Source organism: Camelus bactrianus, chromosome 33 (genome assembly GCF_048773025.1).
Source record: "Camelus bactrianus isolate YW-2024 breed Bactrian camel chromosome 33, ASM4877302v1, whole genome shotgun sequence".
Classification (NCBI taxonomy): domain Eukaryota; kingdom Metazoa; phylum Chordata; class Mammalia; order Artiodactyla; family Camelidae; genus Camelus; species Camelus bactrianus.
Genome location: NC_133571.1, coordinates 12,094,782 through 12,115,300, shown reverse-complemented (window position 1 = coordinate 12,115,300; position 20,519 = coordinate 12,094,782). Strand labels below are relative to the sequence as shown.

General features: G+C 48.1%; 1 long non-coding RNA gene across 4 annotated transcripts in view; it reads left to right on the top strand.

Moving 5' to 3' along the window:
• LOC123616445 (uncharacterized) overlaps positions 1–20,519 on the top strand; it is a 189,752-nt gene that overhangs the window by 106,783 nt on the left and 62,450 nt on the right. The window lies entirely within an intron of this gene.

Sequence of the window (20,519 nt, the reverse complement as noted above, 5' to 3'; positions counted from 1 at the left end):
AGCATCCTTTGGGAATACTGGGCCCTGGGCCCTTCGGCTGATTGCCTAGCTCAGATGTGTGTGCAGGGATGCAGTGATGGGGGCCTGTGATACAGGGACCGCTCTGGGTTCATGCTACAGAAAGACAAAGCTGGCCAAGCAGGGTGCAGGCAGATTGCTGCTTCTTCTGCAGTCCTGTGTCCCCTCTCTACAGGGCCCTATATCATTGATGCCTGGGCCCTCCCTCGCCTTGATCAGGACTCTCCTGGGGCTGAGCCCTGGGAGGGCAGGGGAAAGGGCTGGAGTGCTGGCCTCATTCCCAGGGACCCTTTTCCAGCCAGGCGGGAAGGGGTGAGTGTGGGCACAGAGACCTCCACTCTGACTCCCTCCAGCCGAAGCTGCAGTCTGGGCCTGAAGCGCCTCATTGAGTTGCTCTAATGAACGGAGCTGCTGGTCAGCTCACTTGCGATCTGACGCTCTTGCTGACCCTGTCGGTGGCCGCCTCCTACTCTGAGTGGGCGGAAGCCACTTAGGAAGACAGCAGAGCCACCTGCCACTAACCTGTCAGCAATTGGCTTCCATTAGGGATGGGACTGCCCGCGTGGTGGGAGAGGGGCAGGCCGGGAGGGAGAATAAAAGGGAAAGACAGCTCCGTCTGTTTAATCTCATCGGGTTTCCAAATCCCAAAGGGATGTTTGGGGGAGCCTCGGTGGACTGGGCAACGACTGATTGTCTCTGTCAAGGTGGCAGCTGGGTTCAAAAGTGTCTTCACCTCTCTCTCTCATGGAAAGAAAAGAACAAAATGCCAATTTTGCTGATTGTATCAATTTACGGAAGTGTGTGAGGTGTATCCTAGCCTGTCCTGGCTGCCCCCCTGGATTGTTTATCTGTCCCCATTTCTGTCTGATCTGTTGTTATCTGTCTATTCCCGCATCTGTGTCTCCCGGTTGGCCATGTCTAGCTCCACGTTTTCCTTCCTTAGGTGTAGTCTGAGCAGTGGTTCCCAACTAGGAAGGCGGTATTGCACACGGGAGAGGCCGTGCTTAGAAACATGCGGGACTTTGGTTGTCTCGACGACTAAGGACCGCTCCTGGCTCTCAATAATCCGTGAGTAGGGACCAGGGATCATCTAAACATCCTGCAAAGAGCAGGACAGCCCCACACAAAAAGACTCATCCCGCCCAGATGCCAAGAGGGGTCCTGTTAAAAGTCTAGGGCAAGAAGGACAAGGGTCCTCAGAGGTGACTGGGCCCCCGGGCGGCTGACTCACGCTAATCACAGGAGACTGAGACAGAAGAATTATTTACACAGAACACTTTACAGAGGGGCCGTTCCTTCTGGTGGACAGACTTCTGTCTGCTCTTTGGAGCTTCTCCTTGTACCAGGATGGTCGGGACAGTGACCCATCAGTCCACAGCTGAGCATAGATCGGGGGCTAGTGGAAGCCAGTGCCCTGTGAGGCCCTGTGAACCAATGATCCTTTGTCACTGTCACAAATGCCTCTCTAGGGCCTGAAATACTCATGTTGGGGGTATCCTTCCCTTTCAGCCAATGCTGGATGAACCCCAACAAACACTTGTTCCCTTGGGCCATCACCATCCATAGACCTTGCCCTGAGCTTCTGCTTCAAAGAGCCTTGCTCAGGTCCTCCCTTACCTAGGACCTTGGCATTCCTGCCCCTACAGCCCCAGGCTGGGTCCCAGGACCTCCACCCCAGATCTGTTGGTGGGGTGCACATCCTGAGGCTGAGGTTGGTCAAGAAGCAGCTATGTTGCAGGGGGTGGAGAGACAGAGCTTGGACACACGGCTTGAGCTCGAGGGCGGAGCTGAGGCAGGAAGGAAGCGGGCAGCGTGGAAGTGAGCAGGATTTGCTTCTGGCTTCTTTTTCCAGCATCCAGGCCCAGCACTTTGTCCTATTAGTACAGCCTTACCCCCAGGGATTCCCAGACCTTAGCTTCAGTCACATCTCGTCCTCCTGGGAAAATACCTGTGTTACCTTGACTGGATTTGGGACCATTCACGCTTCACTCACTCAGATCTGGGGTTTCTCTCCAGTGAATTTTCAGAAGGTTAATCGCGTGTAATTTGTTGCCTGAAGTTCTTTGTGGCCGGGGTGGGTGGTGGGAGGGGGGTAGGAAGGGACTGGGGCACTGTAACTTCCCACAGTTCAACGACGTCGTGTTGTCGGCTGCTTTACTCCAGCTCTGTTCTTATTATGTCTGTTCCGATGTCTGTTTAGCCCAGTGTTTTGTTTATTCTGCTTTTCTTAAAGGTTTTACCTTTTGGGGACCAGGGCAGAGGACCGTAAACTTATCCCATTAAGCAGTGAATTTGCAGGGTCGGTACGGCTCCCGTATAAACATTAGAAGTTTTGATGTTTCAGGCTGCAGTGTTCTAGCAGTTTCTTTGATCTTTTACTGACCAGTAAATTATTTATCCGGTCTGTCATGAAGATAAACCAACATCTATAAACTATATTCATAGTATCACAAAAATCCCCCTCTACCTGGTGTCTTCAGAGGCAGACTGCGGTCCTGATGGTGGTGAAGCATCCAGGATTGGCGGGGCATGAGGGCCTTAGCCACTTTGTCCCCCCTTTTTAATACCTTTTCTTCTGTCTTTTCCTTTGAGCTGTTTGCCTTCCTCCCACAATTTTGCTTCGTTTGCCCTTCCCTCTACTATTTTTTTGGCTCCAGAGCTGAGATTTTTGCGAGCATTGTTGTTAAGATCCCATTGCCCCTCTCTAGCCTCTGGGACGCCGCATCCCCTTTCTGCTTGAACCCCAGGCCAATCTCAGCTCCTCTCTACGGAAACCGACATCCCCGGGCCCCAGCTCCCCTGTGCCAGGCCTGGTAGCTTATTCCTTCCCCTGCAATCCTTCTGTCTTGAAGCCCAGACACCTGTCAACCCCTGGGAAAATGAACTGTGCCCAATCAATGGCCAGTTCCAACTGACACTTTGGGTCGTTGGGAGAATTCATTACAGAGTGTGTGCGGTGTGGACGTGTGATTGTATGTGCAGGGGAGCAGATGACTGCCAGCCTTTAAGTCCCTGCTTTCATTTTCTTTTCCCTTTGGCTTTTAACTAGCAGCTTCCTCAATTAAAGTGGCAAGGCAGAGCAGACAAGGAAATCAGTGGATCTCTTCCTGAACATCAATAACACAAATTTCTCTCTGGGACACCTATTTGTTATTTGGGTATCAGACTGACTGTAATCTGTTTCCATTTTCCTTCTTTGTGTCCCCCGCCAGAAGCTAGAGGCTCAGCCCTGGATATCCTGCTGTTTCCATTTGGCTGAACGAGGGGATAGATTAGATTCCTATTTGCTTTGCCGCCGCTCCCATCTGATATCCATTAGATGTGTCAGGGAGAGCCTGGAATACGTGTCTCCCCTGTTTATTTTGGGTGTGGCGGGGTGGGATCATAGTGAGGGGGCTGCTGGAAGATGTTGCCAGCATCCTCAAAGATACTACCATAGTTTTCTTTCTTCCTCTGCTTGATAACAAGTCATGGCCCAAGGTATTTCTATTCTAAGAGATAAGGACCTCAGGGACTGCTCCCTGCTGCTGCAGAGGAGAAGTAGCTTGACCTTGGTGGAAATATTGGAAGAGTACCTTTGATGCAGCATCCTACAGGGAGAGGTGTACAGTGCTCCATTGCACAGATGTGGAAACTGAGGTCCAGAGAAATTAAGTAGATTGTTTCCATGGGACCACCCAGCTTTCCCTTCTGTCTTCTTTCCTACTGCTCATTCTCCTGAGGGGTGCCTCTGGCCTAGCCACTCCCTGCCCACCCACACCCCATGAGCCCAGAGAACTCAGGCATGGATGCGTCATTGATATGTGGATTTGTGGCCAACCAGGAAGGCAGGGCCACGTGTAATATTTGCTGTGTCCTACAAGTTGCCTCGCATGGTGCTTGGCACCAGGCCAGCTCACAACCCATCCTGGTCAGTTGATTGAGCCCTGGGACTCACCTATGAGGTTGCCGTCCTCTATAACAATTGCTTACTGAGCCCTTATGATATGAAGTTCCATCCAAACCTCTGGTCCCGAATACCCAGGCCTTGGGGGTCTCTTTTCTGCCCTTCTGGAGGGCCCATTCCTTCTGCCTTGGCCCACAGACCTGCCTCTTTTCTCCTTCTCTCCTTGTCTGTTTCGTGTCCCGCCTCCATCAGTGCTGTGTTACCAGGACAACCTCCCACCATTTACTTAGTCCTGCCCCCCACCCATCCCCATCCCCAGCCCCAGCCCCGCAGCCCACAGGCTGCTGCTTTCCAGGTGTCCCCACTTCCGGGGGTCAGCTCCTTTTTAAAGAGGGCGTTGTTTGCTGTGACACCAGCAATCCTTCAGAATTGACAAGACCTGTCTCTGCGTCTCACACTCTGCCACCGGCTCTCCACCTGGGGCCTAAGTGACTTGTCATCTCCTCTTGTCAGTCGCCGGCTCTGGCTGGCGCTCCTTCTCCTCCCTCCCCACCGGAGCCATAATCCTCTCCCTCTGATATGGCAATTGTCTCCATGGCACTGAGCAGCCTGCACAGCTCTGCAGGGGCTCTCAGCCCTCAGAGGAAGGTGGAAATAACAGCGACAAAGACCCTCTTAAGGAAAAGGACAGCATCCATCTCCGCTTCCCTAGCCCTTCCCCCTCCCCAGAAAAACATTTCTAGTAGAGACAGTACCCAGTATCTGGGACAATGGCAGAAAGGCCCTCAGACAGAAGGCTCTGTTTGCCGCTGCTATTCCAAGTGGGATTATTTATTTTCCTGTTTAAGCAGCGCATCCAAGAGAGCTGGCTCCTACCCCTGCTGTGATGGGGGAGCAGAGTGTCCAACAGCAGGAAGGACCCAGCTTCCAGCAGGGAGGCCCCGGAAGTGCACCCCTGAGGACACCCTAGGACTCGGGGTCTGGGAGGCAGGGAGCAGAGAGGGATGGGGCAACAGTGCAGGTTTTGGAATCCCCAGCGAACTCTGCATGGTGCTTAGCATGCGATATGCCCACACCTACTCACCTCAGACCCCCCGCCCAGGGTTAGTGTGTTACGGAGGTTCTGCTTGGTTCCCCCAGACTCTGGAGGGCAGTTTCTGAGGTCTCTCTCTCAGGCTGCGTGGTCCACCGAGCCAAGGGCACTGGGCCAGCTCTCAGAGCCTTGGGGACCCCTCCTGGCTTGGACACTTGCTACTTCTGTGCAGAGAGGGAGATGTGGTGAAAAGCTGTACAAATCTATGTCAGTGAGCACTCAGCAGGATCCCTCACCTTAGACCATCATGTAATGTATGTAAAAACAGTGTTGGGAAAATGGAAAGCTTTTGATGCAACTGTATTTATTACACTGTTCTAGACAAACTGTTTTACCTCCTGGGTCTCAGTTTCCTCATCTATAAAGTGGAGCAGAGTGACCTCACTTTTCCCGGTATTACAGGATCACATGAGGAGATGGATGTGAAAATCCTTTCCGAAGCATGAAGTATGAAGGATGATTTGTAACTTTCTTTTATACCCAAGTGTGTCTGTCACTTAGGGGAGAAGGAATAGGATAGAATTTGCCTTAAATGCTCAGAAATGGTCTCCAGGCTGCCAAAATCCCTTATTGTCCCCTCCTTGCCAATCCCCTTATCCCTAACTCGCTTTGTCCTCACAAATGCTGCAAATCCTATTGTTGCTCCCTGCAGACACCCCGCTCCCGGGGCCACTGCAGACACCATGCCAGGTTAACAAAGAAGGCTCTCAGGGATCTGGCTCCCCCAACCTCCTCTCGTCTGATTATTCTCCCATTCACAGCTCTGGCCAATCTGAATTTTGACTTGTTAGAGAGTCAAGCAGAGCGGATGGAGCCCGCTGCACCTGAGGCCCCACACCGGGGCCCCCAGCCCTTCTACCTAAGCCCTGTGAGCTGACTGTCCAAGGCCAGTCTGCCCTTGGTCATTCCCAGCAGCGGTGTCTTGGCCCCAGCCCACACTTTCACCTGATTTCTTTGTGCCTTATCTGCGGATTTCTCCTGCAGAGCCGGGGCAGTGCGGGAGGAGAGAGGCAGGGCCACACCCAGCTAAACCAGCCTCGGGCTCCAGCCTGGCCCTGGGAAGTCCTGTTGGAATAGCAGCCTTCTGAGGAGGAAGCCAGTGATTGAATTTCAGACCTGCAAATAGGTTGGATAAATTGATTCTGCCGAGAGGTGGACAGACAGCTGGACTGAGTGAGCTATGGCATCGAAGGCAGCACCAGGGGGTGGTGAAGGAAGAGATGATAGAAAAGCACACACTCACCCGTACTCCACAGGTGGCTGGGGAGAATTCATTCATTCACTCATTCATTCCTTCCCTCAACTAACTTGTACTGTGCACTCCTTCTGAATCAGGCACTAGGCTGGGTTCTGGGGACACAGCAGTGAGAAAGGCATTCCTTCCCCACTCTTCCCTGCATGGGACGTGCTCAGACCCAGGGTGGACATTAGAATCCCCTCATCTGCTCAGTTTGCCTTCATCAAATCCAGGTCACTGTTCTATCCCAAACCGAGGCTTGCACAGTGGGCATATCACAGGGACACAGGGTGAGATGATCTGGCCCTCTGACCATCTTTGGATTCCCAGCACCATTTCTCTGAAGAAAAGAACCCAAGGTCATGTAGGGGATCCAGACTCTCTGGGTATCCCAGCTCCTAGCTCGTAGGGTCCTGGTGCAATGTATCAGCAAGGGCGCTCCCTCTTCAAGACCCATCACTGCCATCTGCTGGAAAATTGGCACAGTGAATACACAAGTCTGCATGCCCGCAGTGTGAATGTTGTGAATGGTGCCCCCTAGGTTTGTCTGTTCTCCCCCTGTCTACCCCTGTGGTCATGGTCCACTGTTTAGTATGAACAACCCTGCGGATCCACAGGATGGAGGCTACTGTCAAACAGCTCAAGAGAAAGATGCGATGCTCTATCAAGTCCCCAGTGCCTGATACCGAAAGCCGTCTTTGTTTGCTATTAGCATAGATTCCTAAAGTTCTATTAGGTGGAGGGCGACTAAGGGTGGAAATGTATACTGTTCCAGGCCATGTGTGAGACTCTGACTAATGAGGAGGTGGAGAGTCATCCAAGGGTTCTCATTTTCTTTTCCCTCTTAATCCATTTCTCTTATCTACTGTGTACCGGGAACAGAAAAAGCATCATCACTCAGGGAAATGCAAACAGTTGGCCAGAACCGTTCCCAAGTCCTCGGTTCCCAATACTCACATGTTCTTTGGAGGAGCTCTTGAAGTGTTTTTGTTTAAGAGCCATTGCCTTATATTTTGTTCGAAGGTAAATCTCTGGCCTTAAACACATTTGTCCACAGAGGAGGTAGAGAAGCAAAGTAATGGATTTAATCAACAAGAGATGGAAACTCAGGGCTGTCTTGAAGAATATTGAGGGCTTTTATTTCCAACCCTACAGGGGCTGCAGCATGCGCACACACACACACACACACACACTTGTCTGTGTGCACAGGGATTGGGAGTAGATGAGCCAGTATATAAGTTGGTGCCTTTTGCCCACCGTGTCAATAAATGTTGGTTGATGAAAATGGTGGTGGTGCCACTGATGCCTGGGGCCTCCCCTTCCCTGGGCTTTGCGTTCCTTGTAGGTGGAATAAACACGTTAGCTCTGTGCGGTGTCTTAATCTGTTTGAGATGCTGTAACAAAAATACCATAGACTGGGTGGCTTAAACAGCAAACATCCATATGGAAGCTGGGAATTCCAAGATCATGGCGCCCACAGAGCTGGTGTCTGGTGAGAGCCCACTTTCTGCTTCATAGATGGCCGTCTTCTGACCACGTCATCAACATGGTGGACGGCGTGCGGGAGCTCTCTGGGGCCTCTTTTATAAGGGTACCAACCCCATTCACGAGGGCTTTGCCCTCATCTCCTAATCACCTCCCAAAGCCCCACCTCCAAATGCTATCACATTGAGGGGCAGCATTTCAACATATAAATTTGGTGGTGGAGGGGAGCAGTGTCCACATTCAGTCCATAGCAGTGTGGTGTCATTGTCTACTCGTTCTGAGAACCATTTTGGGCGAGTGGCCACTACACTCCCGGGGGCTGGTGGCTCCAGCTGCAAAGTCTCACCGGGCCCCAAATGGCAGGAGAGGGCTGACTAGGAGCCTGAATCAGTCAGAGACAACATGTCCCCACACTGAGCCTCTGTGCCCTGCCTTTCTCAGCCATGCGGCTGCAGGGACCAGATCCCATCAGCCTCGAATCCCTCACCTGCTTTCTGTCTTGAGTTCTCCATCCCTTCCCTTATTTATGTCATCTGTTCATTTGAGCCTAAGATCTAAGTTAAAGGAGCTCTGAGCAGACACACTGAGCCTGGCCATGGGCATTAGGTAGCGTCAGTGCTGCTCCGGGGCAGGGCTGCCGCCTTGGTCCTGGGCTCATGGGGCTCTGGGAGGACCAGTGTGTTCTGGGACCAGTGTATTCAGAGGACGCGTTACCTGAGTCCTGGCTTATATCCATCCATTGATCCACTTAGGTGCCAAATAAACACCCACGAAGCCCCTCTGTGTGCAGGGCTCCATGTCCTGGGCTGCAGGGACTACACAGATGAGTGAGACATGATTCCAGCCTAAGGAGCTCACACAAACCCAGTGCAGGGATGAACTCAGTACCCAAATGCCACAGGCTTCCAGGTTGTGAGGTCTGGCTGCAGGGCCACCTGTGGGGAGGGAGTGAGAGAAGGTGGTGCGGGGAAGGGGGATTGGGACTGGTCAGCAAGGGCCTTCCCTCTTGGTCGAGGGAGTCATATCAACCAGGCTTGGTGTGGTAGACAGACGATGCTCTCAGAGATGTCTGTGTCCTAATCCCCAGAACCTGTGGCTACCTCTCCTTACCTGGTAAAAGGGAATTTGCCTCTGATTAGATCAAGCCTCTGAGATGGAGAAATTATCCAGGTGGGCTCTGTCAAAAAATAAAATTCTACAGAGTAAATCTGGTCTATGTGGCTTTATTAAGCAATTCGTGAACCTACCTAACAAGTGGTAGAGTAGTGCTCTGAGGAGTTGTACCGAATGGAAGGTTTTTACAGGCAGAAGGGTGGTGGGGCAGGGAAGTTATCAGTAAGAGAAAATGAAGAATTGTTTCAGGCCAGGCCGTCTTCTCTTGGGGGACAGGGAGATGCAGACCATCTTGCCGGAGCTGGTCAGGTTGTCTGTTTAAAGGCCACGTTCACGGCAGAGGTTGAAACTGAAGTTAAATCCTGATTTGTTGTCATGGGGGAAAATGACTTTATTTTGGACCTCTTGTTTCTTTTTTGTAAGAGCCCAATATAGTCACAAGGGTCCTCATAAGAGGAAGGCAGGAGAGTCAAAGGGAGCAGAAGGCCATGTGTGAGGAAAGCAGAAATTGGAAGGGTGCAGCCACAAGCCAAGGAGTGAGGGCAGCCTCAAGAAGCTTAAAGAGGCAAAGAACAGATCCTCCCTTGGAGCCTTTAGAAGGAACGCAGCACATCATTTTAGCCCCACAAGACTCACTTTGGACTTCTGACCTCTAGAACTGTGAAAGAAGGAATTTGTTTTTTAGCCACTAAATTGGTACAGGCACCGAATAACAATAGGAAACCAATACAGCTGGAAACTCCTCCACTCTTGTGACTTCTAACCTAAGGCAAGTTACTTAAATTTTCTATCAGATGCCAGTCTCCGCACCTTTTAAGGGGTTTAAGAGCAGGACTTACCTCGTAGGGTTTTAAGGATGAACTGAGACAGCAAATAAAGCACATGCCCGCAGACAGCAGGTATAGTTTATAGGCGTTGGGACTGTTACTCCTGAAGGTTCTGTGGGGCTCAGTAATATTCTCACCTTCCCTTCCTCCCCCCATCCTGGCCTCCTCTCTGCAGTTTTTCTCCTTTCTCACTCTTTCCTCCTGTAGCTCTATGCGATTTGGGGCTCCACGTTTTACATGAAGATGTTCATTCTCACCAATACCTCCCCACGCACTCAGACTATAGATCATTTAAAACACAGCGGGAAGGATTAGACGTCTACTGATGTCTCTGCCATAAAATTCACAGGTCTTAATAGTTATTGATAAGATATTAATATTTTAAAAATTAAATATATATTTTATTGTGAGCACGTATAAAAAATGTTCATTTTATGTACAGCAGTCAATGAGGTCAACAGGAGAATCTTTGTGATCTACATGCGGCTGCATGTGACTAAGTTGAGGTTTTGGAAGGTGTGTTTGAATTGTGCTAGAAGTCTGTCCCTGATTGTTAGAAGTCTGTCACTTCTAACAGTGACAGACACCAAAACACACGTTTTTATAAACAAATCTTTTAAACAGCTTATGGAAGAATAATGACACGCAAGGAACTACACCTATTAAAATGTACAATTTGGTAAGTTTTGACATATCTCTTTACCTGTGAAATCATCACCATAATTAGGATAGTAAACATATCCTTCACCCTCTCCCCCAGATTTCCTCATGCCCTTTTGTAATCCATCCTTCCTGCCCCTGTCTGTCCCCCTCTATCCCTTTTGTCCACTCTCCCCACAGGCACACCATGGATCTGCTTTCTGTCACCAGAGATCAGTTTGCACTTTTATAATTATATATAAATGGAGTCATACAGTGAGTATTCTTTTTTTCTCTAGTGTCTTTCACTCAACATAAGATTAATCCACGGTATCCATAGTTCATTCCTTTTTATTACTGAGTAGTATTCCATTGTCTGGATATACCACAGTTTGTTTATCCATCATTCTCCAGATGATGAACATTTGGGTTGTTTCCAATTTGAGGCTAGTACAGATAAAGCTGCTAAGGACATTCATATAAGAGGCTTTGTATGGATATCTGCTTTCCTTTCTCTTGGGCAAATACCTAAGAGAGAAATGGCTGGGCCACTCGGTAGGTGTATGTATGACTTTTTAAGAAACTGTCAAAATATTTTTCCAAGTGGTTGTACCATTTACATCCCCAACAGCAATGTCTGAGAGCTCCCTACCAATACTTCATGTGGTCAGCCTTTTTCATGTTAGTCACTCTGTTAGTGGTATCTCATTGTGGTTTTAATTTACATTTCCTAATGACCAATGACCTTGAACATCTTTTCATGTGCTTATTTGCCATCCATATTTCTCCTTTGGTGAAGTGTCTTCAAATCTTTTGCTCATTTGAAAAAATTGTGTTGTTTGTAGAATTATTGAATTTTTAAAGCTACTTACTAATCCTGGATCCAAGTCCTTTATGAGATATAGTCTAAGACTGTCTCCTTGTCCATGACTTATCTTTTTATTCAATGGGGTCTTTTGAAGAACAGATAATTTTAATTTTGATGAAATTCAATGTATCTTTTTTTTTAAATGAGTAGTGTTTCTAATGTCATATCAAAAAAAATCTTTGCCTACTCTAATTTCACAAGGATTTACTCATATTTTCTTCCAGAAGTTTTATAGTTTTAGGTTTTACATTTAGGACTATCATTCATTTTGAGTTAATTTTTGTAAGTGGTGGTTCTATGGATAGAAGTTAATATTTTAAAATATGGATATCCAGTTGTCCCAGTACTGTTTGTTGAAAAGACTACCCTTTCTCAACTAGATTGCCTTTACACCTTTGTCAAAAATTAGTTGCCTATTACGTGTGGATTCTTACAAATATTTCTATGTCTTCCTTCAAATATAAAATATGTGATGTGTTTAAATTTGCACATTGTAGAAATTCTAAGATTATTTTCAAAAAGTTATGGACAAAAAATTAATCAGCCAATCTAAGGAAAGAAATCGAAAATTTAATTCTAGCCAAATTAGAATTAAAGAAAGCATCTTAGAAAGCTCTGAGCTGTTAGCCAGTTAGAAATAAAGGCACAGTTTTGTAAGTTTTTTGAGACAGAGGGCTGTACATCAAATGACGTATTATTGACAGTTTACATAATCCAGATCTAAGCGTCATCCTGATGGGTCATGTGGCCCCGTACAAGATCAAGAAGGAATGTTATCTTTTAAGGAGTTGTCTTGTTGATGCTAGGAGAATGTTGCCCTTTATGGCTGAGTGGGTCTTCCTGCCGATGGGGGCGGTTTGGTCCATGCATAATGCAGATGCACCATGCACAGTGCGCGGAGAGGAAGCCAAAGGGCAGAGAAGAATTTGTCATGTTTAAATTTTTTCTTGTCTTGCCATAAAATATGAATTTTATTTCAAAAAGTTCAAGTTAGCAAATGCTCATAAATAAACAATAAATTTACCTGTCGACTATTCTGCGCCCGTATTTATAAAGGCACTGCTGCTTGCTTTTATTAGTACTTTTGCTGGACCGAGTCATGAAAACCACACCTAGTTAAGCCTTAGGGAAACACACCTCAGCACTTTATAAATGCCTCGCAGTAAAATTTTGATATAAACTCGTGCCTTTCCAATTCTTTAACCCCCTCACTTCTCCGCCTCAACGCTCCAGTGACAGTAGCACATCTCTGCGCATCGCCCTTAGGGTAGGGACCATTCAGAGAGAACAAAGAGTCCCTTTCCTGGCTTTTGAGCTCTTAAGTAGCCTTTTGTAAATCTATTGTAGAGGCAATGGTATTGAGAGCCACAGATTTCAATTCTAAGGGCAAGGTGCTTGAGAGAAAAAAGGGTATTTTTGAATTTCAAAAGCTTGGCTTTAAATATCAAAAGCCAAAGCCAGAGGGCTCAGAGCACAGATTTTATATCATAAACCAGACTGTGGAGAATAACAGTTCTCTTTCTCAGCCCAAAAAGAGATAAGATTTCAACCAGGGGGTGAGGTGGAGCGGAGGAGGGAGCATCAGAGGGAACTTGATTAAAGTTTAAACCGAAACTGTTGGGCCCCTGGGAAGGGGCTTAGCACTGCATCCACTGAGCCCAGGCTGCAGTGTTGACAGGAGCCCAGACAGGCCTGACGGGTCCCTAGGAGAGGGGTTCTTGCCTGAGCACCCAGAGTGGAGCTTGCCTCCTCAGGAACCTCAACTAAGCAGTGTGGGAACAGAGGTTGAAGGGCCCTGGCCTCCCAGAATCTTTGCGCCCTGGTACAAGGCGGGCACTCCCAAGAAAGGCCTGGCGGTGGCCATGAGGCATTCTGAGTGGGATAAGGAGGATGCGGAGTCGGTGTCACCGACAATGGAATGCCATTGCTGGACCACAGGAGAGAACCTTGCTTCCCCTTCTCAGTGAGAGTGTTTTGGAGGCAGCAGGATCCTGCTGGAGTGGGAGAAAGATGTGACACTGTTACCGAACTGAACTTGAGTCCACTAGTCCGCTGCACAGCAAAGCCAGTCTGCTGACACCAGGCTGTAGTGCAGGAAAGTACAGCGTTTATTGCAGGCACCAAGCAAGGAGAACGGGCAGCTCATGCTCAAACGACCTGAGCTTCCCGATGGCTTTCAAGGAAGGGTTTTTAAAGACAAAGTTTGTAGTGAGGGTCAGAGAGTGGATGAATTTCTTCTGATTGGTTGGTGGTGAGATAACAGGGTGGTGTTTCAGGAATCTTAAATCATCAAACTTCTGGTTCCAACCAGTTGGGGTCCACAGCTTGGAGTCAGCTTGAGGTCTCTGTCCTCCATCTGGGTGGGAACGGTTGGGGAGTGGTCTTATTTTCTGCAGAACAACTCAGAGATAGGCATCAGATTGTTATGTATAGTCCTTGAGGAACTAGGATTCTGTTTTATCCCTGAACTATTATCATTACTTTTCTTGCTTAACTGCTTTCCCATTGTTTCTGCATTCCCTCACTTCCCTAATTAGTAACTGCTTGTGCCTGCTCTTTGGAACTCAGGGAATGCCTAGGAGACTAAACCTGTTTCTACAAACAAAAACGGGGGACACAGAGGGACTTTTATAGCCAGGAGGGCCCCCCCAGGGTCCTACTTGATTTCAACACCAAATCAAATGGATTATTGCCAAATGTTCAAACATCTGAACTGAGATTGTGTTTACAGCTCGAAGTGCAAATGGGACTTTCTATTTCAGAGCTTCTTGACAGGTGGGAGTAGACATGGAGCCCCTCAGCTTTCAGAGTGACTGACTGGGGCCTGGGGGATGTTCCAGCCCCAGGGCAGTGCCCCCAGCTTTGGGTATCTTTGCCCAATGTATCTTGTACTATACAAACATTATTTTCTCTTTATGCTTGGATAGAAAGAATGCTAGGAAGCTACTTCATTCATTTTCTACTGCTGTGTAACACATTACCACAAACTTAGTGGCTTAAAGCAATACGCATTTATTATCTTGCAGTTTCCATAGGGGAGGATTCTGGGCATAGCTTGGCTGGGTTCTCTGCTCAGGGTCTCACAAGGCTGAAATTAAGGTGTCTGCTGGGCTGTGTTCTCATCTGAATCTTGGGATCCTCTTCCCAACCATTGGCAGAATTCAGTTCCTGGGGCTGTAGGACTGAGATCCCCATTTTCTTGCTGTCAGTTGGCTTGGATCCTCAGCTCCTAGCAGGAGAGTTTTCATCCAGTCTGCTACGAAAGAGTCTCATGCAATGTGACATATGCAAGGGAGTAACTATCCCAGCATATTCACAGGTCCTGCCCACGCTCAAGAGGAGGGGATTTTACAGGACGTGTGCACCAGGGGGCTGCAATCTTAGAGGCCCCCTTAGAACTCTGTTCATCATAGCTACCCAGCTGTGGAACATGCCCAGGACCAAGATTACAACCACGGGCAAAGGGAAAACAGCCCCCATTGAATAACTCGTAAAGGGACAGTGGGAAACAAAAATATTAGGATTACATCCATGAATTGTTCTCGTTCATGGTCCAGTTGCATATTTGGGGAAGGGGAAAATCTCCCTTTGCTCTCTCCTTTGATTCTTTTGGCTGCTTGAATAATTAAAACGACATAAGACAGATTAGCAGGAGGAAAAACCAATTTTAATTTGTATGTACAGGAACCCTACATACATAAGTGGGTCAGAGACCCCACAAACATAAGAGCTTCAGATACAGAGAGGTAAATTGGGGTCTATAGATCATTCTGAGCTAGGGAATAGGAGAGGGGCCTGGGGCTCTCAAGGACAGGCAGGTCATTCACAGGGTGTATGAAGAAGAGGAGCAGATGTTGGATAATTAGATGTTTGCCCTACCATAATAGGGACCCACCTAGATAAAGTTTATCTCTGGTAATAACTCCTTTTTTTCCAGGAAAAATCCCCAATTCAAATTCTTCTAGACGACCGAAGGGCAGTACTTTCTTTTGAGTCCACCAGGTCTCAGTTGCCTTTAGCTCAAAATCATCCACGTACCAAAGTGGCACATCCTGGAGACCTGTTCTGAACCCCTCGCATGTGATGTCAATGTTTTCACTTGGGTTTGGGTTCCATGAGATGGCTCAGACCTGTCAGTCACATGTATCCAATGATCCTGTGAAAGCAGGGAGGGCTCCAGGACTTCAGCAGTGGGTGGATTTCAGGGAGGTAACTTAGTTGAAGAGAATGGACAAGGAGCTTTTCTTAAGTCGTGAGAACTTTTCTTAAGTCATGCTTATTGGACATGCCTTTGGAAATCCTTGAAGGGGAAGATGCAAGAGCCATCTTTAAGTCACTGTTTGGATTTTCCACCAGTGAATGTTAGCAGTGAGCTTTGGAGAAATACGCCTCACCCTTCTAGATGCATAGATCGAGTTCTCAGTATCCTGGTACGTGACGTCACTGAAGTTGACACAATGGTGTAGTGAAAAGTGACAAGTGCATCAAATGACAAGCCTGGGCTTCTCATTCCAGGTCTGTCCACCCATGGCTGGCCGTGTGCCTTTAAGGAAATCACTGTTCCTCTCTGAGTCTCTATAACACAAGGGATTAGGACAAAATGTTTTCCAAGGGCCGGCCCATCAGGCCCTTCTCTGTGCCCTTGATGCCAAGGGCATCCTGGATTTCCCAGCAATTTGAACATGCAGGAACAAGACTCCCAGGCTGTCAGGCCATCCTGAGGATGCTTGTCTGTAGACAAATCAATATTCACCCTGATGCAGCCAGACGGGGCTCTTTTCTGCTTGTGTATGTCTCTACAAAGAGATGCCATGGCTTCATCCTCTAATCTATGCCTGTGTTTCATTGTCACCCACCCACTCCCACTCCTAGGATGATTTCCCATTATCCCATCAATGCCACCTAGCCATATACGACACCGTATTCCCCCAACAGCTGAATTAGTAGCTGGAAATACAGTCAAATTTATAGCTGCCACAGTCGGTTGGCAGGTTAGGAACAGGGAGAATATTTATTCAACGAAGACAAAATTCCTCCCACCAACATCCCCTGAGTATCTCCTGTGCAAGGAACACTAGCGTAGGTCCTGCTAGACACAGAATAAATACAAAACCCTGGCCTTTGTTCTTAGCAGCTTCTAATCTCTGGGAACAGTGGAGCAGAGCAGCAGAATGAGTTTCTAGGGCTCCCCAGGCCCACTGAACTCCATGGAGAGGCCCGTCCTCAGGAATTCTCATCCATTCCAGGTTTACAGGAGCTTGTGGTGACCAGATTGAGGTAGAGGACTGGGTCCTTAGGGAGCTGCCTCCGTCCGTGTGATGGTCTCTTTGATGTGTCAGCTTAGCTGGGCTACCGTCCCCAGTTATTCAATCAAACACTAACCTAGGTGTTGCTGTGAAAGTCTAATGTAGATGTGATTAAAATCCATAATCAGGTGACTTTAAGTAGGAGGTTGTCTTAGATCATCTGGGCAGGCCTGATTCAGTCCGTTGAAAGGCACTTTAAAGCAGAGCTGAGGATTCCCTTAGAGAGGTAGACATTCCATCCATGGGCAGCAGCTGCTGGCTGTGGCCGAGAGTTCCAGCCCGCCCTAAAGATTTCAGGCTTGCCTATCCAGAACCTACAGTCTTGTAAGACAATTCCTTGCAATAAATCTCTTAATATCTACCTCCTGCTAGTTCTGCTTCTATGGTTAAACCCTAACTAATGTAGAGTTTGGTACCAGCAGTGGGGTGAATGCATTTGTGTTTCACTTGTAGGATGGGTATGAATTTTTGGAGATCAGAGGGCAGACTGGTAGGCAGAATAATGTTCCCCAACCACCACCAAAGATGTCTACACTCCATTCCCGGAATCTGCGAATACGTTATTTAACATGGCGAAGGGGAATTCAAATTACACATGGAATCAAGGCGTCTAAATAGCTGACCTTAGAATAGGAGATTATTCTGGATTATTCAGTTGGCTCCAATGTAATCATCAGGGCTCTTAAAGGTAGACAAAGAAGCAGAAGAAGGAGAACAAGAGAGATGGCAGCGTGAGAAGGACTTGACACAATGCTTGACTTTGAGGGTGAAGGAGCTAGGGGGGTGACAGCTTCTAGAAGCTGCAGAAAGCCAGGGAACAGATTCTCCCGTAGAACTTCCAGAAGGAAATGCAGCTCTGCTGACATCTTGGTTTTAGCCCAGTGAAACCCGTTTTGAACTTCTGACTTGCAGAACTGTGAGATAATAAATCTGTGTTGCTTTAAGCCACTAAGTGTGTGGTGATTTGCTACAGCAGTGATAGGAGACTGGTGCAGCCCCACCTCTCCCAGCAGGGCATCATTAACCATGGGGGTGGGGAGGGGGCTGTTCTTCCCCTGCTGCCCCCTAGGTCAGCCAGGCCACCGTGCAGACTCTGCCTTACCCCTGCCCCGGCAGCTTCCCTCGCAGGGCACTCAGGGCAGCCCTCAGCCCTTTGCCACAGCCTATCCCCACTCCCCAAGTCTGGATGGATCTGGGAAGGTCCAGAGCCTGTAGCCAGTCTGTGAACATCACCGTGTTCTCCAGTCTCCCCACCAAGACAGTTTCCACACCAGATGCAGTGTCTATTTATAGGCTGTTGGTGCCCAGAAGACACTTAAGAGAAATTATACAATTCTGCCTCCTATAATATTTTTTTTAAGCAGTGTTTCATTCTCTCTCCAAGCTTATGGGGCCTTTGGGATAGTCTAGCTTTACAGCCTCGTGTCGCTTTGTTATCTGAAGGGAACGTTTCCTCAGCATCACTCACTTTCTCTTTTAGGAAAATGCACCCAGCCCAAGTGCATCATGGTTCCTGCAAGGAATCGTCTCTTCCCATAACCCAGAGCCTAAAAAAGTCCCTGGCAACTGTCTCAAAGGAGACCAAGGGGTCAAAGGCAGTTTCATTTTCTTCCCTCTTTCCCTCTTTCCTCCTTTCCTTCCTGGCTTCCTTCTGCCAATATGGATAAAGTTCCAGCTCCGGTTCTGAGACTGTTATCCGATGTGGACTTTGTTTTCAAACCAGGTGGCTTAAAAAGACAGAAATGGAGTCTCTTGTTCTGGAAGCTAGAAATTTCCAAATCCAGGTGTTGGCTGGGCTGTATTTCCTCTGGGTTGAATCCTCCTTGGCCTCTTCCAGCTTCTGGTGGTGGCCGGCAGTCCTTAACGTTCATTCCTTGGCTTGCAGCCACATCACTCCCATCTCTGCCTCCATCATCACATGGCCTTCTCCCCGCGTGTCAGTGCATCTTCACGCTGGCATCCCTCTGTGCACGCCTGCTTCCAAATCTCTCTCTGCTCATGGGGACAGCAGTCATATTGTCTTCGGGGACCACTCTGCTCTTATATGACATCATCTTAACTAATTGCATCATCAGTGACCCTATTTTCAAATGAGGTCACATTCTGAGATACTGTGGGCTAGGACTTTGACATGTCTTTTGAGAGGACACCCAGTTCAACCTGTATTCAAAAGTGAACTTGAACTTGACTCATTTCTGCTCTGGTTAGGGAGGGAGGAGGAAGATGCAACTGACAATGGCAACACAGCATGCCAATTACCGGAAGGGGATTATGACAGGGTAAATGGGGAGCACACGGTGGGGGCATCTCTATTAGTCAGGGGAGTGAGAGCTGCTGTAACAAACAAATTTGTATTAGGATTTATTTCTTGTGCACGTAATAGCTCAGCATGTCCATGGGCAGCTTTTCTATGTGGTGGTTCAGGGACTCAGTCTCCTTCTAGCCTGTGACTCTCCATCCTCTAGGGCCTTGTCTTCCACTCCAGGCAGTGAAAAGAAAAACGAAGGCTAGGAAAAGGTACATTTGGGGAAATACTACTATTACTGCTACTAATAACATCAGCAGCAGTAGCAACATTTACGTAGCACTTCACAAATTAACCTGGGTCCCAGTCCTTTAGTCCTAAGTAACTCATTTCATTTGCACAGCAGTTTTATGTGGTAGGTGTTGTTATTCTTCCCATTTGACAGATGAGCAAATTGAGGACGGAACAGTTACATGCCTTGCCCAATTGGTTGCGAGTAGATTGTAGCAATGTTAGGGGTCACAGGGGCCAGAGGGCCCTGGGGAGGGAGAAGACAAAGGATGTGGGGCTATAGAGGAAGCCAAGGCTACATCATGAAGAGCATCGTGAGCCATACTGAGAAATTGGGACTTGAAATTGAGGTCAAAGAGAAGCCACAGGAAGGCTGACCTGGCCAGATTTGCCACCAGATCCCTCCAGTGTGGGGTTGTGGGGAGTGATTTCAGAAGTTGAGACTATAGGTGGGAAGCTGCTTTAGTTATGATGCCCCAAGTCAGAGAGAACCCGGACTAAACTGGTTTAGATCATAGGAGAACATTCATCTCATGGGAGAGAAGCAGGGCATCGGGGAGTGTCTGGGCTTGGCTAATTGGGCAGCTCCGTCATGCCATTGAGAACCCAGGTCTTCCCATCTTTCTCCTCCGTGGTCCCCAGCATGTTGGCTGTGACCCCTGCGGGTGTGAGATGGCTTCCCGCACAGACAGGACAGCCTCTGGTAGAACAGGAGGCCACATCTCTTTCTGTGTGTCTCTCTTTACCAGCGAGGAAGCCGTTCCTCAAAGCTCCCCAGCAGATGTCCTCTTATTCCTCATTGGCCGGGTTTGGGTCCCCTGCCCCTTTCCTAAGTGAATCACTGGCAAGGGGAATGAGTTTACCACAATTGGCTTTGATGAATCCAGACGTACCTTTGTGCCATGTGGAAGAGAGGTGGATGCCTGAGCCAAAAAGTTGGGGAGGCAACCAACAGCTTCTGCTACAGAAGATCATGTAGGCGGCTCTCGTGGGAATTCAACCTAGAAAGGCTGGTGGCCTGGGTTAAGGTTTGATGAGTGAGACAATAGTGAGAAAGAAATTCTTAACTATTAAGGAGACAGCACGACCAGATTTGGTGGCTAATCAGGTGAGGAGGTAAGAGAGAAGAGAAGTCAAGCGTGACCGGGTTTTTGCTTGGGCAGTTGGGAAGGAAGCCAAGGCAGGGGACAGCTTCTCTCTTGCCTCTAGATTCATGCACCCAACAGATATTCCTAATGGTGTTTCATGAGCCAGGTTCTTCCACTGGAGTATTTTTAGAGATGATGTTTTTAGATGAAAGAATGGAGGCTTAACTACATGAAGTAATTTATCCAAGGTCACACTGCCGATGAGTAAGCAGTGGGTCTGGATTTGAACCCAGGTCTTTCTGTCCAACTCTAAAACCCATTTTATGGCTACAATTCCACCCTGCCTCTGCTAAACGGGCATAAATCACAGTCCTTGTGCCATTAAGAATAAGAGACAGAAGCACACACGTAAATATACGAAAT